The sequence below is a fragment of the Pantherophis guttatus genome, chromosome 3, assembly GCF_059756535.1.
Source record: "Pantherophis guttatus breed Tessera chromosome 3, ASM5975653v1, whole genome shotgun sequence".
In the NCBI taxonomy this organism is placed as follows: domain Eukaryota; kingdom Metazoa; phylum Chordata; class Lepidosauria; order Squamata; family Colubridae; genus Pantherophis; species Pantherophis guttatus.
The window spans coordinates 166,639,354-166,665,424 of record NC_142065.1 but is presented as its reverse complement, the minus strand read 5'-3'; the positions used below and the strand labels follow the sequence as shown (position 1 = coordinate 166,665,424).

The 26,071-nt window shown below is 35.7% G+C and overlaps 1 protein-coding gene across 18 annotated transcripts in view; it reads right to left on the bottom strand.

The window, feature by feature from the left end:
- Positions 1–26,071, bottom strand: part of GREB1L (GREB1 like retinoic acid receptor coactivator) — a 152,773-nt gene that overhangs the window by 109,601 nt on the left and 17,101 nt on the right. For 4 of the 18 annotated variants that reach the window (XM_087890492.1, XM_087890494.1, XM_087890491.1 and 1 more), the window contains exon 2: positions 5,419–5,467. The exons of the other annotated variants lie outside the window; for them this stretch is intronic. The gene's annotated coding sequence lies outside the window, so the exon portion shown is untranslated. The remainder of the gene's footprint in view (positions 1–5,418; positions 5,468–26,071) is intronic. 18 annotated transcript variants of the gene reach the window in all.

The following is a 26,071-nucleotide window of genomic DNA, read 5'->3' as shown; positions in this document are numbered from 1 at the left end:
ATCAAATTCAATAGCTTTACATATAAAAATAATGGCAACCAGGTGTTTTGATCGATTGAGTCTATTGGTTGAGGCAAACTATCCTTTGAAGAAGGTGTATGTATGTATATCTTGTAAAACAAGAGAGATAAATTAGATTCACACATTACACTAACCTTCAGTTTATTAAAATACAGTTAATAAAATAGAGTATAATTTGTTCTCCCAATATGCTAAACTATAAATCATGGTTTATAAACTACAGTAGTTGAATATACAAGAGAAGCTAAGTTAAAGTAAAACAAGCAGCAAAAAAGTTCACTATAGTATCTGTGTGTACTTGCACAGAAAGAGAAATAATTAATCTAAATTGGCCAATTTTATTCTTGCACTAGGATTCTTTAAATCCATTGGGAAAACAGTGGAAGCATATTACATTATCTCAATTTTACTAAGGAACTCTTCCTCAAGCTAACATTCCCTGGATGCGTAGCCCTATAGTTCTCAGCATCTTGTAAAAGTAGCATGACCTACTGTACATCTATGTTGGCTGATGAACAAGGAAGTTGAAGTCCAACATAATTGGAGAGCACAACGTTGGAGCAGAGTATTGCAGGAGTACACTGAGTAATTCCTATTTTTACTTAAAAAAAAACAAAATATTTCGACCGTAAGATGGCAACTGAAGTTGCTGGCTGTGTTAACATTCAAGTGGCAAAAAATATTATGCCTCAGATGTCAGCCTTTTTAGAAGCAGAGATTTTTTAATATATATCAAAGCCCTTTGATGTAAAGCAAGGGAGACTCAGAAAGCAATGTAAGCATGGAAGATGAGAGTAACCACAAAAACATTGATAAACATTTTTAACTGATTAAGATCAGCTTTTCTACCGCCATCCCTATTTCTTCCTTTAACTGAGATTTGTTTCTATACCAAGGATCCCCAGCCCCCGGGCCATGGCCTAGTACTTGGCCGTGCAAGCAGCATCCGGATGCACAAGCACATGCAACTCCATTTGTGCAAGGAACCATCCACCCCCTGCCGGTCTACAAAGTCAGAAAGATTGGAGACCCCTGTTCTATGCCATAAGTTGGCTCTGGCCAAAGCTTGATTCAGACTTTAAGAGTGCTGCCAACCCTGCTGTAAAAATTGAATTTGCCTCTTAAATATGCTGAGTGCATAACTATTTAAAAAGATTAGCCTTAGGGTAATATAATACCCATTTACAAGGGAATAAACCCCATTAAATTTGATGAGTTAACTATGGATTTGCACAACTGTACTAGGGAATGATCTGACTCTCTTCTTGAAGTAATTTGCTCAAGAACATCTTTTCAAACCAGTTCCCGGATTAACATTCTGGCCTGCTTTCCCAGGCAGCAAATGCGATTGAACTGTACATGTCAATACAAGCAGCACTATCAACTGAAGTATTTAAGGTATCTAAATACTGTAAAGGAGGTTGGATTCTGAGATCAATCAACTGAGTTCAGCATATCAATTAAGGCTTGCTGGGTTGCTGTAAAAATAGAAAAAGAGGATGTAAATTATTTCTGACCAGTTTTCTCTCTCCAGCCCTTTGTATTTCTATTCCAAAAGTTTAGAGCCCTCCAGAACAATATGGGAAGCGATATGTAGAATTGTTACAGAGAACTCAACTAAAATTGCCTCTGTTCTTCAATTCTTAGAGACCCAAAGTAAAGGAAAACCCTTCTGGAAAACAAAAAAATAAAATGACTCTGATAGTTACTAGCCAGTAACCTGTCACTAGGAACATTTGTAAATAACCTTTAAATGTTTAAAGGTATTGCATCATAAAACACAGAGCATGTATTATATTTAACAGGACAGAATTCAATCTGATGAAGATTAAGGTGTCTGACTTCTTCATTCTTTAGGGCTTGTATTCTCACCACTGCAGTCAGTATTTTCAAGGGATAATGTTTTATTCAGTGTTGCCCAATCAATATATTGCAAATGAATGAATGACAGGTGTTTTTGTGCATTTTCACCTCTATGGTGGTAGCCAACTCAACTATTTCTGTTTGGTCTCTTTTTCATAAAGCAACCTAGTAATTTTTTTAGCCTTTCAAATACATCAGTCCTCTTAATAGTAACTTACAGTACAGTGGGTAATAAACTTCGTAATTCAAAAAAAGTCAAATACACGACAGAGGGGGAAGCCATCATATTTGCTGAAGGTATTTTGATGAGTGGATATTTGTTTCTGTTCCAGAAAATCACAAGGTCCATAACCTTGGAATGAATGGGCAATCTAATCTTGATCAGCTAGCAGTCTTTGGATGAGTTCAGGAACACTACAAACTGCTTTCAAAGCAACCACCTAAATCTTGAAAAAGACACAGCTGTTCAATTATTCAAAGAAAGGGTTTTGTTTGCATTCCTTTGCATAACAAAACACTTGTTTTGAATGCCTTTCAATCCTAATGGAATTGTTTAAACCTTAGATCACAGCTACTAAGCACACCATTCTCTCAAGGATAACATCAAGAGAAGCTACATTCCAAGGAGCTGAAGCACGTGATCAAACAACCAAAAGCCCAAGTGGAGGATTATCCATCCTATTCTCAGTTCTTTGCCACTATAGAAGCAGGAGTCTAGGATGGAGGAAATGCCTGTTTGTTGGCAGGTTGAAATTAGCTCACTCCTATTTTAAACTAAACTTTTCAGGTCAGGACAACATCACCTATCTCTCACAGCACCTTGCATGTTGCCATCCATGTACACAAGACCAAACTATGAAGGGAGACGCTACGGGTAGACCAGCAATAACAATTGCCATAAAGCATGGAGATGCACTAATTCCTACCCAGTATTAAAGGATGCTGTTTTCTTGGGGCAACTGGACAAGTAATTCTTTTAATCTATTTAAATAATATTTTAAAATAAAAGTGTTTTTAATTGTGTTTAGAAATAAAAATCAATTGGCACTAATATATGCTAATTACCAAAACAATACTGTTAAGTAGAATTGTATATTACCCTCAAAACCTTTACATTTTCATAATATGAAAATATTTAGCAACATTATAGTCAGTTTGGTGAGCACTCATTTCCATCTATTACATGAAAAGAGAAGTTCATCTCTGTATGTATTGTATTTCTCAGATGTTATTCCAAAAGAAAATCTCACACAAAATGTCACTATTAAAAAGGAGTATAAGGCCTTGTGTATTTATACCACACAGGATTATTTAATAGGAGGTCTTATTTGCTGTTTGAGAAGTTTGTTAAGTGACTTTTGCCCCATTTTATGACTTTCTTGCCACAGTTGTTAAATGAATCCTTGCAGTTGATAAATTAGCAACTTGGTTGTGAAGTGAATCTGGCTTCCCCATTGACTTTGCTTGTCAGAAGGTTTCAAAATATGATCACATGATTCTGGGACACAGTAAAGGTCATAAATATGAACCAGTTCCAAGCATCTGAATTTTGATCACATCATCATGGGGATGCTGCAAAGGTCATAACTATGAAAAATGGTCATAAGTCACATTTTTCAGTGCTGTTGTAACTTTGAACTGTCACTAAACAAACTGTTGTAAGTCAAGAGCTAACTGTATTTGTGTAATTTTGTGTATGTACTGCTGTAAAGTGAACTTATGTAAATATGTTTTTAATACATTTGTATTTATGTTGTCCTAGATATTATTATTACATTTATATGCTGCCCGACTCTTTTAACAACTCCAGATCTTAGGTTAGTGTTGCTCTGGAATAGCCAATATTGATTTTTAAAGAAAAACTGGCTTCCTCATGCAACAAAAATGAATTATTCAAGAAATGATGCTTCTAGCAGTATTATAATAAAAGTTGTGTGTGTTTTTGTTTGTTTGTTTGTTTTGCATTTTGGTCCATGTCATCAATAAGTTTATGCACAAGCCACCAACATTCTGCTGTACAAATTATTCTGATTTTGGATTATTCCTCTTCTGCATTTCTTCTTCTGAAGAAAAAGGAAAATGCATGGGATCATCTCTTTGCATGGAACCTTTTCTTCCTGTGCATGTAGAAGAAAGTGATGACTTAGCACTCATATGAGTGCTGCCTCTCCTTAGGGATATTTTCATGGAGTTAAAAATGCACATCTTTAAAAGAAAGACAATGGAAAAAGATATTGCAACTTTACAGACCTACAAGTCTGAAGGATTTATACTTGTGTTCTTTGCCATGTGGTTTTAAAACTTGGAATCCTTTTAAGTACATAACAATTAAACAGGAAATAGCAAAGTCATAATCAGTAACCTTAGATCTTTTTGAAGTGCAAAGAAACCAAATGACATCCTACTGAGTAAAACAACATCACACCTTTACAGAAGTGTCTGATTGAGGGAGAAAGCATTAAATAGCTATCCTATTGTACAGTGAGTATTTAGAAACCACGTAGCTTAATAAATAGATTCAAAAAGATTTATCCTATATTTCTTATTTGCATTTCACTTTTAGAAACATCCTTTTAAATAAATCCTATCTGAACCAATTTAAAAATAGCTTTAAGTGTGAACTTCAACTTTAAGTGTGAAAGCAATATAAACATATTTAATTGTCTGTTTTCAAAAGAAAAGACAAATGTAAAAAAAGTGGAAAACTAATTCTAACTTCTATATTAGATCACTGTATGACTATGTACAGTTTTCTTAATATCAGAGTCTAATATTATTAATAGACATGATTTCACATTTTTTGAAGAAGATATTGTCATCATCCAGCTTTAATGAAGACAATTATTTCAAGATAAAACAAATAAGGCTATTTGCCACATTGTACTACAGATAAGAACTGTGTTACTAATTGAAGCAATATTGACCCCCCCCCCCCAAATATTAAGCATGTTTCTCCCAATATTAAGCAGTGGTGGGTTACCGGATTGGGCAAACCGGTAGCGGTGGCGGCGGGAGGGTCCACCCACCACCTGGACGCTTCTGCGCAGGCGCAGAAGTGTTTTGTGTGTGCCAGCGCGAGCGCAACCATGAGCAAACCAATATCGATGGGATTTGAAACACACTAATTTATTTATTTATTTATTTATTTATTTATTTATTTATTTATTTATCCAATTTATATGTCGCCCTTCTCCGTAGACTCAGGGTGGCTTACAACGCATTATAGCAATAGCCTGTATACTTTTTTTTTTTTGTATATACCTGCTTATTAGGGCTTTTGGACCCCCTAAGCGGTGTTGTTCTATACAAAGTTGGCTTATTGCCCCCACAATCTGGGTCCTCAATAACTACTGATATTAAGCATATCATCCACAATATTAGTGAAGAGAAACTCACTGAAATTTAAAATTATGCAAAAGGATTTAAACTTTTTACTTATATTTGTACACATTCCAGAAATTATAGTTCAGTAAACTCCAGAATTTAAAAAAATATTATAGTAAATTAATATAAAAAATGAAATAAAACATGTACCTCTTCAATAGGGCAATATAGGTTATGTAGATATATAATTAAAATCTCCCTGTGGAACAAAAAAAATGAAAGAAAAATTTAGGATGGTATCAGATGATGCCAGAAACCATTAAACAAACATAGACACAATAATGTTGTCTTTCCCCACCTTGGTGCCCTCCAGATCAGTTCAACTACTATACACATCAACTTTTGAATTACTGATCTTGCAGTTCAATTTCTCTGGAGGGAATAAAGCAGAAGCATGAAATGTAAACCGTAAAGAAAACATCATGTCATAATGGTTTGCTCTACTTCCCCGTGAATGTAAATTCACTATTCACAGATACTGTATTATGTCAACTTCAACATCAATTCCATGTTTATCTTTAGTTCTTCTCAGTTCTTTTGGTGCAAAAGAGGTCAGGAAATCAATGAGGTAGCATCACTGAATGCAGGCCATTCACTGGGCACTGAAAGGGGTAACTGCCCCATAAACTGCAATGATCCATTTCCAATTAGCATCACACAACAGAAAGTGACATACTTCATTTGCATTAACAATTTTTACAGCCACCTTAGGTAAAAAGGGCAAGGGTAGGAAATTTCTTTTTTACGGCTCTAAAATGTTGTAGAATAAGATTTTGGCAAAATGTGTTTATTCTTGTGAGAGAAAGAAAAGAAGTTTTCCCCTTTCCATTTTAAGCTCTTTACATATGAAATCTAAAACATTTTAAAAATGAGAACCATCCATTAAAAAAAAATAAGATCTGGATATATAAACTTATTTCATATATTTTATAAACATAGGAAAAAACAGTCCAAGAAATTAAAATAAACATATTTAAATTTAAAACAATAAATTGTCAAATTCATAAAATTATAATAAATGCGAAGGACAAAAACCCAGGTTTTGTGCCTTGTGATTTTTTAAAATATAACTTTCTTTCTGAAGGTTTATTATCAGGAAAGGAACAGCAGAATATCTGCGGACTAAATTTTAATGGCTCACAGCAGCCATAAATTATTTCAAAGCAACAAAGGGTGTGTGAAGCTTTGAGCTTGGAACAGCTCTTCAGCATATTATAAACACAGATTATTTTCAATCATTACTTACTGTATCAATGTTTCAAAATCTAACACATAAAAAAATGCATGAAAAACTAACCCATAACCATCGCTATCCAGAGACAAAGGAGACAAGGTTCCTATAGCATTAGCAGATGTTAAAAGAGTAACAGATAAGCTGCAGCAAATGATCTTCTAAAACTGTGTTTCTCAACCTCTGCAAGGGCATGCTGGTTGGGGGATTCTGGGAGTTGAAATCCATACATCTTAAAAGTTGCAAAGATTGAGACAGACTGTTCTAAAGTAAGAACTTCCCAAGTACAGTATATTCTTGATTTTCTGATGCTGTATGGTCTATCCATTGCTCTTCTCTCTCTATACCTTTAACTGCATCTCTAAAGTTCCCTCTGTTAAAGTACTGAAGTTTGCATATGATACAACAGTCATTGGTCTCGAATGAGACCGTAATGAATCTGCATATATAGGCAGGTGGTTGAACAACTGGCCCTGTGGTGCAGCCAGAACAATCTGGAGCTGAACATGCTTAAAACTGTAGAGATGAGTGTGGATTTTAGGAGGATCCGTCCTATGCTATCACCTCTTACTATATTCAAGCACAGTATCAGCAATAGAGTCCTTCAAGTTTTAGGTTCTATATCTGCCAGGATTTGAAATGGACACTAAAACCATCATTAAAAAGACAGAACAAAGAATTTCTTCCTGCATCAACTTGGGAAGTTCAGACTGCCCCAGGAGCTGTTGATACAGTTCTACAGAGGAATTATTGAGTCTGTCATCTGTACTTCTATAACTGTCTGGTTTGATACAGCAATAAACAGAACAGTACAGACTCCAATGGATTGTTAGAACTGCAGGGAAAAAAAACAATTGCAATCAGCCCGCCTTCCATAGAAGACCTGTATAATGTGCGAGTCAGAAGGAGGGTTGAGAAAATATCTACAGACCTGACACAACCTGTTACAACATAAACTGTTACTAGTCCTCCCCTCAAGATGCCACTATAGGGCATTGCATGCCAAAATAACTAGACACAGGGACAGTTTTTTCCCTCGTGCCATCACTCTGCTGAACACCTAATCTTTAGAGTATCGTCTTATGTCTAAGTGTATTTACCCATGTTGCATGGCTGTAGTATTATTATTATTGTCCTTCTCATTTTCTCTACTATCCCCCTTATTGGTATCCTTATTATGATGATTACTACTCGGTTACTTTGCATGTACACTGAGAGCTTCTGCACCAGAGATAAATTCCTTGTGTATCTAATCATACTTGGCCAAATAAAGTATTTTATAATTCTATAAGTTTCTTTATGACTCCATACCACACCTAAGTACTGTAGCAAACTACTACTCCTTTCTAATTATCAAAAGGGAATAACAGCAGACTTCTTAGGGGATTCATGGAGCTCTCCATTTTCTTCTCCACCAGGAAGAAGAAACATGACAAAAACCCAGCTCCTTACCAATATAATGCAACAGCTTTTCTGAACATTTCAATAAAGCTTGCTGAGGAGAACAATTCATGTTCTTAGTTGCAAGGCAACGACTCCTTCCAAATCACAAGAAGTCATCTCAGCATTTTTTGCAACCAACCAACCAACCAACATGAATGCTTGCAAGTTTCAGGATTATAACATGGACCAGGCTTAGTTTTCCTAATATGTTTTTGCAAAAATCTACATTTGTATATATACTTCAAGCGTCAAGGAAGAGCCAGTGCTTTGCAACACAGAACTAGCAAGACAAGAATTCAGCTGGGAAAAAGAGCAGCTTATTTTCACACTTACAAGGAGAGGTAGCAGAAGTAGCGTTCTCTAAAAAGTAACAGTAGCGTGCAAGAAAATAATTGCAAAACAAGGAGTTCAGCAAGGAGTTGACATTGAATCACAGGCTGAAAACATCCCATAGTTCTAAATCTTCAAAACAAAGTAGTCAGAATCAGTAACATCAATCACTAACGTACTGATTTAGTGAAAAAAAATTATACTTAATATACTTAATAGAATTTATCACTTACCAGAGAAGTGTGTTAACAAAGCAGGTTTTCTATAACATAACTCATCTGTTAGATGGAATGACCATTCAGTTCTACAGCATACTATAGGCCTTTATCATAAATAAGACTCTGCCCTCACAATTCACATGTGCTTAGTAATCACCAAGAACACAGCATGTTGTGGCAGTTATCTCTGTACATAGGAGGGAAAACTCATGCATTTCAAACTACATAGAGGAAAAGAGACCCTCGAAGCTACATTAAATTTGTATGAAAACACATTTCTCCGTATAATACCAGCCAATGTTAAACTTCATACATTAGATTAACAGAAATTAGATCTGTCAATGACACATAAGAGTTTTCCTCCTATGACAAGAACTTTATTTTCTTGATTTGTTCCACCCAGTTGTCTCTTACCTCCCACAGTTTTCTTCTACACAAGAGGTATATTATGGCTTCATAAATCACAGGCACTCCTGCAAAGAACCTTGTCAAGGAAACAATAAATGCTAGATGGTTTTTCTCCCCTTCCTTTCATTATTCTTTGGGAAAATACAAGTTACAGTATGAAGACAAATTCAAAACACAGCAAGAAACTGTCAAAATATACTACTACAGCTCTTTGGAATAGTAATTCCTTTGAGCCCATTTCATTACTTCTCAACTTCGGAACCATTATATAGTTTTTATTTTTATTTACTTATAGACATCATATACCCTGCCAGAATTTATTGTAAATATCTATTTTAAAATGTTATCAACGTTGTCCATTTGTTATGAAAATTCTTGATTTAATTATGTTAGTTGAGTTAGTTGAATTCTGGCAGCATACATGATGGCCACATTTGTCTGAGTTCACTCAAAATGGTAAGCCACAATCACATTAGAGCTTAGCATAATTTGTAAAGTTCATCATTGTTCTCCAGAAGTAGCAACATGGGAAGCTGGTAAGGGCTAAATTCTTAATACTGTTGTTCATCTGGACCACACAGATCCTTCAGATTCATGAAGTGCCTAAGCAGCAGGTTACCTAAAAAAGTATCTTAATCTTCAATATAGAGCAGAATGTAATTGTTCTTTTGCCCTTATTGAGTGACATTTGGGGGGAGGAGAGAGACACAAAGTGAGCATAAGAACAAGGACTTGTTTACTGTACACTATATAAAGATAGAATAGGATTACCAGATGAAATTTGACTGAGGTTTTTAAGGAAAAAGTTATACAACAAGCTTTGTGTCTTCATCCTAAATCCTTGCCAAGAGTTAGGTTTAACATAAAGTGCTGTGTGCTTGAACCAGGTTATCATGGATATGACTTGCACAAGGGGGGGGGAGGATTCCACAGAAAGCATGTTACAATTATATGGAAAAATTCTTAAAATAAAGGGGAGGAAAACTGTGACCCTAAGCATATATGTGGCTCTGATTTTTTAAAAAAACATAATTCTCAAGTGATAGCTATAACTTGAAAGCCCTGTTCCCCTTTGTTGAAGCAAGAAACAGATGTAAGCCTGAATGCAGGTAAGCCTGAATCTCATGTAAACAAAAAACAACGAACCTTTTCAAAATTTCAAAGCCCTACCCCACTAGTCAACCCAAAATGTTATATGCAATTCTTGGCTATCCCAAAGATTGTTCCCTCCTGCCACATGGCACAAACAGAGGCTACTGTTTTCTCACTGACACTAAACAGGCAGCACTAAGTTTGCATTCTGCCTGAGAGGATGAAGGAAATATGGGATTCATAAATCAACAAGCAATGACACACTGAACCAAATGGGACATGTTTAATTCAAACTGCATCTGTTCCTACACAAATGCTATGAACAATATTGTAATAGCTGTTATATAGCACTTTTTCCTTTACCCACCCATTTCAAGATGGAGGGAAATCTACCTTTCCTTAACAGTACTTAGCATAAGGCTATTTCTTATTACTGATCTTATACAATTTTCTTAGGAAATCAGATAGATAGATAGATAGATAGATAGATAGATAGATAGATAGATAGATAGATAGATAGATAATTTTATTTCTATACCGCCCCTCTCCCGAAGGACTCGGGGCGGTGCACAGCCAAGTAAAAACACAATACAAATCCCAATTAAATTTAAAAATTATTAAAATTATTACATTTATGGCCAAGATTCATCAAAAACCCAAAAATGTAAAACTCAAAATTTAAAACTCCTTTACAAAAATAGCCCTGCTTGTCGGAAGAACAGGGTCTTGAGGGCACAGCGAAAAACTTGGGAGGTCAGAGATAGTGCGTATTTCCGGGGGCAGTTCGTTCCAAAGGGCAGGAGCTCCCACAGAGAAGGCTCTCACCCTGGGTGTCGCCAGCCAACATAGTTTCGCTGACCGCACCCTGAGGAGTCCCTCTATGTGGGAGCGAACTGGTCGGTGGGAGGCTATCGGTGGCAGAAGGCGGTCTCGTAAGTACCCAGGTCCTGAGCCATGGAGCACTTTAAAGGTGGTAACCAACACCTTGAATCACACCCGGAAGACCACTGGGAGCCAGTGCAGCTCGTGCAGGAGAGATGTTATATGAGCGCCACGAGTTGCATCCATAATCAGCACAATATGAGTTGTGCTGTTCTTGGAATTGTGGGGATCAAAGTCAAACATGCTTTACATTTTATTTTGTTGCTCCTGAGTGAATAGCTTTTTGTATATGAAAGACCTCTTTGAAATAGGGCTGATTTCACATTTGTACATGTTATGTCAATTTCTTTAAGCCCTAGAAATGCTTGTTTTCATACTGAAATATGTTTCATTAAAAAAAAAACTATGTAAGCATGAAGATCTTCTCAAGCATATATGTTTAATTCAAAATGATATTCTTTCATAGGACTAATATGTCCCAATGGAACAGAACTAAATGAAGAAATATTGTAAGCACTCAACATTTGAAATGGGCATTTTATCATGTAAAAGATGATATTGCAAAACTGGAAGCTTTTATACTGATATCCTACATTTTGTCTATGACAGTGTTTCTCAACCTTGGTAGCTTGAAGATGGGTTGTCTTCAACTCCCAGAATCCCCCAGCCAGCGCTGCTGGCTGGGGGATTCTGGGAGTTGAAGTCCACCCATCTTCAAGCTACCAAGGTTGAGAAACACTGGTCTATGAGATTGAGAAAATATCTGTGGGGTTCTCCTCCCATTTATCCTTGCCAAAATACCTCTGCTAGATAAGCTGGGCTGACAATCACTAAGGTCCAAAGTCACCATGATCAGTTGAAATTTGAACTAGAAAATCCTCTGTCCAAGTTCATGAGTTGATTCACTACAGTACACTTGTCTGTCTCTATACATCAAATATAATGGCTATATGATTTGTATTGTTTTTGCACCCTACTACACAACATTTTTAGTTAAATGGTGCAGATTTTGCACAGATTTTCAGAATCTTTAGGAAAATTCCAGATACTACAAATAAATAAATAATTCCCAGTTGTGCTTGCAATGAATTTTAAGAACCATAAATGCATGATTCTTTAATTAGCAAACAGGGCAGGCAAGATGTATACTTTTCCTCTTTTAATATAATATACATTATTCTAAAGTGATTGTGTTGATCTTACCAATGGATAAAAAAGCTAAATTGTATCCTGGAATAATCTCCATAAATTCTATATGCCTTTGTCATAAATTGACCATATAAGGAGGAAATTAAAACCAAAAGTGTTTCTAGACATACTGAACATAGCAGTCTGTTTGTTACTTGGACTTTAGGCAAGCTCTTAGTTTCTATTTCAATTCATTCTATAGAACGGAACTCAAAAAGCCAAGCCAAAAAGAAAATGTATCTTTAAAAAAGAGAATCGCTTTTAAATTAGGCAACAAATGGCAGTGTGCCAGATGCTGTCTGCTCACGCTTTTATTGCAGCTCTAGGAGCAATTTGTGTAATACTAATGTGTGCAAAACAGCATGTTGTTTCTATCCCACATATCTCCTGCTCTCCTAGCTAGTTATGTCACAATGTCCCACAAATTGCCTTGAACCTAATTGCCAAAATGTTGAAAGTCAAGCTTTAGAAAATTGTTTCATGGATGTATGAAGAACTGGAAAATCACTGCTGCCAATTTAACCAGCGATGAACCTGAATTTTAGAAAGCATTGTTTTGCTAATATAGATAAACCCTGTGGATATGTCATATAATTTTATAAGGTTTAAGACCTAAGGCCAAATTGGCAGTTTGTTTTTTTTTTTAAAAAAAACATTCTATATGTGATCAATTCAGATTTCTGAAAATGCTTATTTATTCCTAACCTGGTTTTCAGAGTTAATACTTTCTGTAAACATCCCTGCTTCTGCTTAAGAACTGAAGCAGATCACTGAATAAAATAAACCAGATATTATACAAGATTTTTTTAAAAAATGCTGTTCCTTTTCTTTCTGAAGTAGCAGGTGAGAAAATGGTAGTTTCATTGTTTTATAAATTATGAAAGAGCTCATAAACTGTCTCTGTCCTGTTTGATCATTCTTTGCAGATAATAACTCAAATGATAACCTATTGGCCTTCCATAAGGCCTTGGAAACCTAGCTCTTCCCCTAGGCCACAGCACTAGATAAATTTGTCTTCTAATAGCTCTGGCACAAGAATATGCTGTGGCCTGGCCTCAGTTATGCTTTCTCTTTGTGTGTGTTGTTATTTTTGTTAATGTTTTAATAGTATTTAGGAATCCAGCATCACTATTTATGAGTTGGGCAGCCCTATAAAGCATTTAAATGAAATGAAATAAAATCCACCACTAATCAGAGAGATAAAGCAGTGAAGACAACTTGACTTTATTATGTATTATTTAGTCTGTATTATTTTGTATATACAGTAAAAAAAATGAGATTTTGATGCAGTGAATATGGTGCTGGCCTAGAAACCAGGAGATGATAAATTCTGGTCTTTCCTTAGGCATTACAACCAGCCTTGGGGCTAGCCACTCTCTCAGCCAAGCCAAGCCCAGCCCAGCCCAGCTCACAGGGCTGTTGTTATGAGAAAAATGGGAGGCAAGAGAATTATGTTCACCACCTTGAGTTATATATACAAAAGGTGGGATAAAAATATAAAATTATTAGTTCTGCTACTTTGATCTGTCTTCTAATTATAACTGAAAATATTTAAAAATGGAAATTAAATCCTCAAAGATAGACTAAAATCATTTAGCTTTGAGAGGAGATAACTAAAGAGAGATATAATGCAGTTGAAATATCTAAAATGGTGGCAGACAAATGAAGGCCATTACATATTTTCTATTATTTTAGAAGGTAAGAACTTGAAATAATGGCCTTAAATTACAGAAAAGCAAATTCCAGTTCAAGGGTCATTTTACCAGATGGAGATGACACACTTGCCTCCATTCACTCATGAGGGGATGAGTAAAAGATTGGATTAGATGATTTAAATGACCCCATCCAATTCAATGATGGTATGAAATAGAGAAAATAGTAATGTTGCTTATATTCTGAAGCTATTTAGAAAGTGTCAAGCCACCTGAGAGTTCATACCATGCAATATTATATTGTGTACAATGACTGGCAACAGCTTTCCAATTTTTAGACAAGAATCTTTTAATCCTCTTTGAAGAATTTATGGATTGAAGCTTTATTGTATGTTGACAAACCAATAATTAAAGGGAACTCTTTTAATCCCTTCAGGGGCAAATTATGATCTGAGTATCTTGTGCATGAAAAAGAGTGCATTTCTCCCAAGGTTTATTTATAATGTTTATGTATTAAATTATCATCAGCAAATTGCAACCTTCATAATTGTTTGAAACCCCCATTTTATATAGCTCAATTAAGCGTAAGACTTAAATATGATTTAGGATCAGAAATGCATAACGCTTAATTATGGAACAGTATTAAATTGTTTATCAATTTATAAATGTATAAATTATTTATAAATCAATTTACATGAATTAGAGCATTTGTTTTATCATTAAAATTCACTAATAACTATATTCTTTCACAGTAATCTGATTCTGGGTAGAGCACAAACTATGTTGCATCTAATATAACTCTTTATATTATTTAATCAGAAAGTCTCAGTATCTAAACTTCAATTCTCAACACTCACATTCACTTGTTTCTTAATGTAACCTATTTAAAAGGGTTACATTGGCAGGATTGCTTTAAACAAGAAAAAAGAAGAGCAAGAAAAAAAGGAAATGTGAAAAAAGTGCTTTTTAAATCAGCTCTAAATAAATAAACAGCATGTCTGATATAAAGAGATCCAATTGATTCATTACATCAATTTCCATTTTATTCCTTTTTTCAAAGGGCATTGTTCAAATTGCCCTAATTTGAAAGCAGCACAATAAGTGTAGGAAATACTTGACAATGAAGATGTAAAATCTCTGAAAACCAGTTACCTTAGTAACCCTGAGAATGTAGAAGAATAAGAATACACAGACAGTCAGAACCTCATTTCTAATTCTGCAGGTTTTAAGATGGAATACAGTCAAGCTTTCATTAGGTTTTTGTTTTTCTCAGCAGGTCCTTGGCTTTTGAAAGGAAACCTGAATGACAACTAAAAGCAATTTCAATCTAATTCTTGATTACCCAGACTGATAAGGAGAGCTTTCTCCAGTGTAAACTTCTCAGGCAAACCATTGTTAGTGGGGCCTGAAAAGCACCATTAGCCACAATTCTAAATGCCAAATTATAATTAATATAACTCCTTTCCCTAAACAGAAGGAATAAAATGGCAGCCTTTTGTAGATACATCCAGTTAATATTTAACCACAAGTTCAGCAAAAAGCAAAGCAAACTGTGTTCCATTTGAAGGATCTTATTATCATACAAAGTCCTACATTCATAAGGATCTTTGACATTTTAGAAGCTGAAAAGTAATTCAAGGAAATTTAAATGAACCTTGCAGGAATAGTCATATATACTGCAATAGAAAAAATGATATCAAGTAGAAAAAAACAACCATACCTTTTAAATATATTATTTAAGTCTTTTAAATACTTGCAATAAGATATGACACTTAGAGAAACAAATTGTTAGTCTGCAAACTTTCTGCAATTAAAGTCAAATTAAACATTGTTCAGTAATTAATAATGAAGATGACTTCAATGACACATTTAAAACAAGATAATGAAATTCTAGATACTAGGATGGGGGTTTATGGTTAGAAACCTTTTATAGAGGCCGGCAGAAATAAAAATGTGAGGAACTGATTTTAATCTGTTTCAGCATCCTAAATACTACTATCTACTGTGTATGAGAACCATTTTGCCAGACTAGATTGGAATTGTTCTTCAGTAAAAGGTACTAAGAAAAAATTAAATAACAGTGTATAGAATTGAAAATACAATGTTTATGCTTCGTGTAAGCAGAACAATTATTGAAATCTCACTGAGATCAGCTAAATTTTCTGCATTCACAAATCAATTTAAAGACTCAAAATACTAAAAATAGTGCCTAGAAACATTTGTAATTGCTTTGCAACACTTCAACACTAAACAATGTGCAAATTCACTGAAATGTTTTCTCAAGGGATACTAATTTATTTTTTGGAACAGAAATTAGACTCATGTGATTGCCCAACATATGGTACATTGTTCTGAAATTACTAGAGGAAGCTGCAAGTACTATAAACCAGGAGTGGCTACTCTTATTTAATGATAATTTTTTTCCATTGCTTCGCAAACTGGGGCCTTTCAGATAGGCTGGTTTTACATCTTTCAGAATTTTGAGTTAACACGATCCATATGAGTTCTGGAACCAATATGCATGGAAGGCACATAGACATACATTCAGCTAGCCCCATTTTAAAATAAATATAAAAAACCCTGCTTCTATAGTTATGTAGCTACAGTTCAGCTTTGTAGATCTGGAATTTAAGTTTCAATTCTGTAAAAAAGTATGCTGAAATTTGTTATATGTGGCTGTTTTTTTTAAAAAAAAATACAAAGAAAATAACTCTAATATTGCTACAAATGATGTACTTGCTATGTTAATATTTGTTCCTAATTTCCCCTTAATAACATATTATGATAAGATATTTTATAGGGAAATTACCTTGCTTCCCTCCTCTTTTCCTCCTGTAATTGCAGAGTGTCTGTTATTATTATCTGAATTAAAATATAGCTACCCATTGTTACAGAAGGAAGCATGGAGGGAGATACCACCAGTGGTACTTGGAATGGTATATAGGCACTAAAGAGAACCAATTGTTTGAGAGAAACAAAAGGGAATTCAATAGGAAGCCAACCTACTCAGGACAGATGGTGACTGATTCAGGTTTCACTCCCATCTCCACCCCACCTCCACAACAAAAATAAGCTTAGAAGGCATTGTCTGTTACTAAGCAACAAGCTAAAGAAAGCATAAGTCTTTTACTACATCTTATTTTCACTGTTTCTCTCTGATTTAATATAGGAAAACAATGTCATTCCTTAAAATAGTGAGATTTAGGCACTGAGATGAGCTCAGCTGTAAATATATCCAATCAGAGTTAGAATCTTAATTACTTAAAACAGATGAGCAAAGTTTAAAACCATGCAGTGATTTTGAAAACGTGCATTGTAGTCTATGAATTTTTATCTATTTGTAAAGTTTCAGCAACATGGACCAGGCCCATTTTTTTTAAAAAAAGCAACAAAGGTGAAAATCTAGACTGCTTTGTCACATAAGTTATTCCATTCACCCATATCTAAAACATCCCAAAGTTCAAGTTTCTTCCCTTTCTTATCCTATGCTTTTAGTTTCAATTCAAATGAACGCTAGAAAAAACTGACAAAGACAATAAATTAATCCAACAGCCATTTTACTTCTTTTTAAAAAAATAGTAACCTGGTACCCAGCTAGGCCTACACTTCAATACAGAAATATGGAAGACCATTAGAACTCAAGACACACATATATAATTCTTTTTCATCATCTAATGATCATACAGCTCAGATTTAGTAGCTCCAGTATAATTTTTAAGGACAATGAAAAAAAATATTTTATTAGCATCGAAAAGGAGTCTATAGAAATTACAAACATGGTAAGTAGGTGTGTTTTTATCCTGAAATAACTCACAAAAAAATGAATTGAAAAAAAAATAAAGCACTTATAAGGAATTTGTTAATCAAGGCAATCTAATAAAATAATTTCTTTTGAAAGGGGAAGGAAAAGAGAAAAGAGAGCAATTCTCCCCAATCTTTACCAGAATTTTGCCAGCTGTTTTTTTGCATTTCAGCTGCAGAACAAGAAACAGGAGATTAACATTTCTCGGCAGCCTTAACCTTTCTAAATTCTTGTAGGAAAAACCAAATGGCTCCAAAACACAGAGCATATACACTGAAAGCAGCAAGAGGGTAAAATGAGAAAAACCTAGCAACGCATAGTAATTTAACAGTATAATTTTCTCAGAACAAAATATGATGGCCCCTTTGCTTAGGCAGAAAACATGAGGGTGAGAGAAGCCAAAAAGAACGAGTTTTTTTGTAGTAAAAGCCCTCTGGCTCAACTGAGATTAGAATCACGAAAGAGCAAACAGGTTTGCCTGACCTTGTTTTATACAAGTGGGTAACTACAAAGAGACACATTTAAATTAGCCACATGAGTGACCTGCAATTAAAAAAAGATTTATAGTTATTATCTTTACCCCAAAAGTGTGATGGAAAGATCAATTTCTTAACAGTAGCCAAACCTCAGTTCCAAATGTGGGCCTCTTGCTATGCCACTGTCACATTCTTTAACTTTTCAAAAGGAATGCCAAATAAATCTTTGCAAATCTTATTCTCCCTATCTGAATGTAATATCTACATATTGAGGCATGCATGCGCATGCATGCAGGCACTTTCTATCTAGTGATACTCAGATATTCAGACTAAAAGGCGTCAGCATCTCTAGAAGAAAGAAAACTAGTACCAAACATATGGTCAAATAAAAAACCACAAGGAAGATGGCCTTGACAACATGTGGTCCATAAAAGCATTACTTTTCCTAGGCACTTCTAATACATCTGCTGAATAGAGCCAATTTTGTCCCTCAAGGTTAAGACCAGATATAATCACGTGTAGTATTTTGTTCATATACAATCAAAGATTCTACTTAAATAATGAGCAGGATACTTGATCTGAAGCACATAAAATAAAGCCACACAGCAAACAGTATGGTTTAAAAATCCATTTCTACATGTTCCAAACAAAACCAAGGGGAAACAGGCTATAATCATCTTACTTTACATTGCTATTGCCATTCTAAGAATTATTATTAATGTCAAACTTTTAGTTGAACATAATATATTTAACAATATATTTTTCTTCGGTTTGAGCACACAGTGTGACAAAAATTGATACGGTTAAATTTGAAAACTTGAGATGCAAAATTCATAATGACTTTTGCAGATTCAGTTCATACAGTTTCAAAATTGTAATTTCAGGTACATTTCTGGTAAAATACAAATTGACAGAGATTTCTTATTTTATTCTTATTATACAGCTACAATAGAATTATGAGAGAACTCTTCAGCAGAAGATAATATCTATTTGTTCTTATCTTCTAGTAAAAAGATATTTCCTACAGTGTTTCCTATCAGACATACAGATAGGAATTTCATGGTGATTCTAACTTCCCGTACCCAATCTATTGCAATCTTATCTTACATCTGTTATGTGATATTATTATAAATACCAAATTTATTAGATTTTCAAAGTTACCAAGAGAACTCACAGAGGGTCTTTAAGATTAAATCAAAAGGACCTTATACATCTACAAGACCAGTGATGCTGATAGGAAAAGTCAGCTTAAATGCATATCTCTGAAGCAGTGAATCTATATAATATATTATATGAACTATTAAAATAACGCTTTGTAATACAATTGTGATCTAGGTTTTTGCTACAGTAACTATAAAGATATAAACTGAAATCTTTCAGATTGGAGTGTGAATCATTCAAACAAATTATTAAACCATAAGATATCAGAAAATCGCTTAGATATATTTTTGTGGAAAGAAGATACTATTGTCTAAATTATAATTTGGAAGCAATTTTGGATGGAATTTGTGGGAAATGTCTAAATATTTCAGGGACAATATGTGATTTTAGGGCCTTGAATAGAACACCTGAATTCTGGAGCAAAAATATAAATACAGAAGCAAAAGTAACAATACTTAATCTTGTTAATTTAATATATCTTCAAAATAGCTTATTTTGCATTGCTCTAGAGGCAACACAAGACTTTCCTCTCAAACTGTCTTGGTATGTTTGGAGAGCTGATTTAGATTGTTCTTTGTTTACTTCCCACTAATTTTATTTAAAATAAGACTAAAACTTTATTTTTATTTTTAATTTTAAAAATTTGGGACACTGCTCTTACTTGTGGCTGGTCCATTTGTCTATTGGCTCCTGACTCAAACTAGCTATCAGATCCTGAGGGCCAGGAAGTTGTTACTCAACATTTGCTACAACCTGTCTATGGAGGGAAAAGAGAACAGATGGACACAAAAGGAAAAATGTAACAAAAGACTGGCTAAGGGGCCAGATTTCTGAAGAATAGGAGTGTCCTGTAGCAGCACCAAGCAAATGCCTCCTCATCCTGCTATATGTTGGCTTTATGTGATTTTTTTTTTCTTTCTCTTTCATATTACAACAGAGTAGTGCCACCACATCCTGCTTCTGTGCTTTTCAGGAGCACATTTCCATGGGTGGCTGATCAGTGATGGTGACAACTTTGTCGCTATACCTAAAATAATTTTTTTTCTGGTTCTGTGATCTCCTGATAAACTCCTGGCTGCAAGACTCAATATTCCCTCCCAATAGGATTTTAAACTCAAAAGTGACAGCATGACAAAAATGAACAATTATATGTATATACAGAGAATATGGAGAGTGTCATGGCAAATTTTTATTTCATAGTGTAGTTGTCTGGTGGAATTTTGGCCAATTAGGTTTTACCTCTCCTATTTGTCAGCTAGAAAAAATGTTAATTGGTTTATGGTGTTGGAAGAAGGTTGGCTTCATCCTGTGACAAGAAAATTCAACCTTCAATTTTCATACAGTTTGGAGAGACTGGAGAGAGGAAATAGGGTATAATGCAGTAGTGGGTTCTACTTACCTTTGTTACCTATTTGGAAGTGTGAGCTCGCGGTGCTTCTGCTCATGGGCAGAACCTTCTGTGCATAAGCAGAGTGTCCGTGATGACATCCGGGAGGGTGGGCAGAGCCGCCCGCCACCGCCACTACTTGTTCGCCCTGGTTAGGGGCGAACTGGTAGAAACCCACCACTGATATAATGGTGTAATGTAGAAAACCTTTCAGAAACACTGGCAAAATAGGCAGGAAAGAAATATTGAGTTTTGTTATATACCCATGATGGCGAACCTATGGCACGCATGCCAGAGGTGGCACGCAGAGCCCTCTCTGCTAGCATGCGCGCCGTTGCCCCAAGTCAGATCTCTGTGGCATTTCTTTGTGAGCTTCTGTTTCCCTGCAAACAATGAAACAGAAGCTCACAAAAGAAAAAGATCTTACCTGTTGCCACACTGCCAGTGTTGGGATGCCTTGCCTCCTACCGGCCAGCTGGTCTTCGGGTCTCTGCTGTGCATGTCTGCGCATGTGCATGTCTGTGCATGTGCATGTCCACGCATTTGCACATGTCCACGCATTCGGCACGTACATGCATCTTTCAGTTTGGGCATGCACACATGTGCTGTTTGGGCACTGGGTGCCTAAAAGGTTCGTCATCACTGTTATATACCATATACAAAATTAAATAATAGCCAAAATTAATGATGCTAAAGAGTGGGAGATTGAAGGCAGATAAAAAGGAGCCATTCCACAGTGATGGTCAGCAACTTACATGGCTTAAGAAGTGCATCGATTCACAGAGAACAAGGCTACTAGTCATGATGACTATTATCAAATCACTAACTTTAGCAGTAACAATATGCCTATAACAATATGCCAGTTTAGCAACAGGACAAGCTAAACATTTGATCTGACTCTATACGCTTTCTTCTGCTTCTCAAGGTGTCTGAATACTGTATATTGATCCACATAGAAATCTTCAGGGACACTAATTCATATGTTCTTCATTGTAAGACATTCTTTGCAATTTGATTTATTTTTCTTCTTCAACAACTGATAAAAACCTGGCTTTTGAGGTAGATTGTTCAATTTAGAACCTACTCCCTTGATCTTCTTGTATATTCAAATTTTAAAATAATTAATGAATTTTTATAGTTGCAAGTTTTACAGATTATTGAAACTGATTTTTTAATTATGATGGTCTTGTCATGATTTTTAAAACTCTTTTAAGATCCTTTATAGCACACAGACATATAACATTGCTAACTGAAGCATTCTTGTGGAAATATTCAGATATCAGGAAACAGTTTCTTCCACTGTATTATCAAAGCCAGATATTAACTGATAACTGATATAAAAAGTTCTTTCTTTGGGGCAGAATGGTTAATATATTTAAATCTCATTAAAATACTTCTTTTCCTCCACATGTTCTTTTCTTATGCCATTAACAAGTGGAAACAGCTTGCCACCCACCTATTTCAGTGTCCCACACATGTAATCTAATTCTCCTGATAAGCAGCTGTTCCCTTTCTTAATGTTATAAAGATTTAGTCAGCACTCACCATTTGCACTTGGAAACAATGAAAGCCAGTCTCAAAACTGAGGAAAGGAATCAACACAATTGTAACTAGAGCTGCAATCTTGCAAAGACATACTTGGATTAAGTACCACTGAAAATAAAACACTTGCAGGAGGGTTCATTATTGTTCTTCATAAACTGAGATGCTACAGGTATTTTTTAATATGGAATAAACAAAGGCTAACTTCTTTGCCCAAGAACTGTGGGCAAAGTTTAGCAATTTAGGAGCAACTTGATTTTTTAAAAATAAAACCTTGCCGTTCATCCATTAAGCAAAGCTGTAATATTTTGTTTTGATGTTAGAATAGGATTTTATTTAAACACATTCATTATTTAGTCTTCAAATCAAAATTTTAAAAACCCTGACATTTGGATGAAATGCAAAAGCAGCCAAAGTACAATTGAGATTCATCGGAAAAAACTTTCTAAATTTCTTTATTCACTGTAGTGACAAGTCCCTCAACTCTAATGACTCTGGGCAACAAATAAGTTAAAAAGAACATTTAATACTGTAAATAGCTGAAAGAAAGCAAAAACATGAGCCTAAAACATTAAAGTGTTAATAAAATTCCTCACTCCCCCCAGGCATATGTTCCCTATCGCAACACCTGGGGAAAGAGCCAGGTGTTCAAGCCCATTCAAAGGACAAAAGAGCTGGAACAACTTGAAGCTCTGAGGGAATAGTGTTCCAAAAGACAGATGCTATGACAGAGAAGGCATGTCACCTGGATGTCATCAGATGAGACATTTATAAACTGGGACTTGGCGCAATGCCCACTTTGTCAGATTTTACTAGCTCGACAGAGAGGTCATGAAAGATTTTATAGGTCACAATTAGCTTTTTCTGTAGGTTTCATGGTACTGAAATGCAGCATGCATAACAGAGTTATTACATAGATGTATAAAGTGTACCCTTGATCGTAGATGCTTTTACACTCCAAACAAATTGCAATTTCTAGGTATTCTTCAAAGGCAGCTCATATAAAGTGCATTACAATAATTTACATGCTGAGGTGACTGGCAGGAATCTGTGAGAAAGAATTCCTGTCCAGAAAAAAGCACAATTGGCACACCAGATACTGTAAATCTGGACAAAATCCCCCCATGCAATAACTGTCACATGCTCTTTCAAAAGAAATTGCAATTCCAGAAAGTTCTCCTAATTATACACCAAGAGGGGGGCTTTTTATCAGGTTCGCCTGATACGCCAGTTGCGCCCCTTTCTAGATCGGGACTCTCTACACACAGTCACTCAGGCACTAGTCACTTCCCGCCTGGACTACTGCAACGCTCTCTACATGGGGCTCCCCCTGGGGTGCACCCGGAGGCTCCAGCTGGTCCAGAACGCGGCCGCGCGGGGGATTATGGGGGCGACGAGGCGCTCCCATGTGACACCTCTCCTGCGCGAGCTGCACTGGCTCCCAGTGGTCTTCCGGGTGCGCTTCAAGGTGTTGGTGACCACCTTTAAAGCGCTCCATGGCTTAGGGCCGGGGTACTTACAAGACCGCCTTCTGCCACCAATAGCCTCCCACCGGCCAGTACGCTCACACAGAGTGGGCCTCCTCAGGGTGCCGTCCGCCAGACAATGTCGGCTGGCGACCCCCAGGGGGAGAGCCTTCTCTGTGGTGGCGCCCACCCTCTGGAACAACCTCCCCCCAGAGTTACGTACAATAACAGACCTCCGGATTTTTCGTCGGGCCCTGAAAACCCATTTATTTCAACTAGCTGGGCTGGCTTGAGTCAAATTTTAAACTGATTTTAAATTGGAATTGTTTTAATTACGGCCAAAATATTTAATTATTTTAATCAGTTTTTAGATTTTGTATGTTTTGTATGTATGTCTTGTTTTTACTTTGGCTGTTCACCGCCCTGAGTCCTATATTGGAGAAGGGCGGTATAGAAATTTAAACAAACAAACAAACAAACAAACAAACAAATAAATAAATAAATAAATAAATAATAGTACAGTGGTCCAAAGCACCCTGTTTTTAAGACCACCTGCCTGCAATTACTGCAGGTTCGAATCTCGCCAGGCTCAAGGTTGACTCAGCCTTCTATCCTTTCTAAGGTAGGTAAATTGAGGACCCAGTTGTGGGAGCAATAAGCTGACTTTGTATAAATATACAAAAGGATGAAGGCTATTGCTTAGCACATTGTAAGCCGCCCTGAGTCTCCGGAGAAGGGCGGCATATAAATCAAATTTTTTAAAAAAACAACTGCTACCCTTTTCACAACTAAAGGTAGCAAAACCTTGGAAGCAGAAGAACCAGAAATACATAGCCACTCAGTCCTCTCTGGGTCTTAAAGAGCGATCCTTCCCATCCAGACCCTGTCAGCTTTCCAGGACAGGTACTGCCCTAGACAGCCTTCTACTGTCTAAGACAATACCTCAAACTTCTCACTTGGCTTCTTTATATCCAGATTTAAAACTGGATATTATCAACATATTGTTGATGCTTAACTCATTAATTAATGATCTCACTTGGTAGCTTGTAGATGTTACACAGAACAGGAGACTGTGTCAAGTTCTCTAGTACCCCACAATTCAATGGTCATCAGTTTGACCTCTTCTGCCTGCCAGTACCTACTGTGGAGAAAGGAGGAGAACTATTATAATACTTTCCATTCCCAATCTATAATAATACAGGAACAATCTTGGGACATAGAAGGAAGAGCAGCAACCTAGACAACAGTCTTATAAATAAAATTTAAGTCTAAACAAGGAGGGGTGGTGAAAATGTCTCAGAAGGATCCTCCCTAGATTTCAGGGGAATAAAAGTGAAAGAATGGAAAAATACTCTCAAGCTTGCAAGGTTTTATTAACATAAATTTACAATAAAGATACAGCAAGTACTCCTGGTTGTGCTTCTTGTCTGGACTACCTCACACGGCTAACATTAATCCAATTGACTTTGTTTACACGTAGAATATTCCTCACAGTGGCCTTGACTTCTCTTTCCCCAGCAAAAAGCATGCCACATTGAACAAGGGTATTTATTACAACAGTGAAAAAACGCATTTGGTCTATCTGATTGTAGTCATTAATAGATAAGTCCACACAATTTTTTAGCAATCTAATTGGCTACTCGGTGGCTCAGCATATCCTAAAACATAATTATATGCATACAATAAAAAAGGACTTATTAAGGATTAACTTGACCACTGTTTGATTTCAAATCTCTTCTCAGTACATTTTTATAGCTCAGTCTCTAAGTATGAAAAGCACAAAGAATTGAGGACTTCTGAAATGTACAGGTTGTAACCATTTCAAAAGATTCAGAGAAAGAACTATGTGTACATACAAATCTGGGTGCAATTTGTCATTATGAATTATGAGTAACAACAAATAATTGTCCAAGAAAAACTGAGCTGTATTTCATTATATTTAGCAGAACAACTAAATTTGTTTCTCTGTGCAACTTTTGCATAATCTGCAAATCTGCTGCAAATGGTTGAGAAAACAAATGTCCTTTTCCTGACCTGAAGAATAATGCTTCATGGGCTTTATTTCACTTTGTCTTCAACTGATTTTATGTTTTCATTGTATTAAGCAACACTCTGACAAAGTAAGTCTGGGTTCTGATGCCACAGATACATTAGAAAACATATTTCCCAATTTTTAAATTAACAATGTAGAAAACATCATTCATAACTTTTTTCAAAAAGAACAAAACACAAACATATTGTAGACAAAATAATCTAGAAACTTTTCACCAAAGCACATATCAGCAAAGGAGCATGAATATATTTTCCCAACTCCATGCATGAGGTATCTATTATTTCATATACTTTGACAAATTTTAAACAGCAGAGACTATACAGCATTTATTTGACAGCAATTGTTCTAAGGCCATCATGACAATTTATGCATTTTTCTGTCTCCTGTTTGTTTGAAATTAGACACAATAATTTCTATTTGCTAATGTCTGGCTTATGGAAAGTGCTTTGGGAACTTCCAGATGGAAAAACTA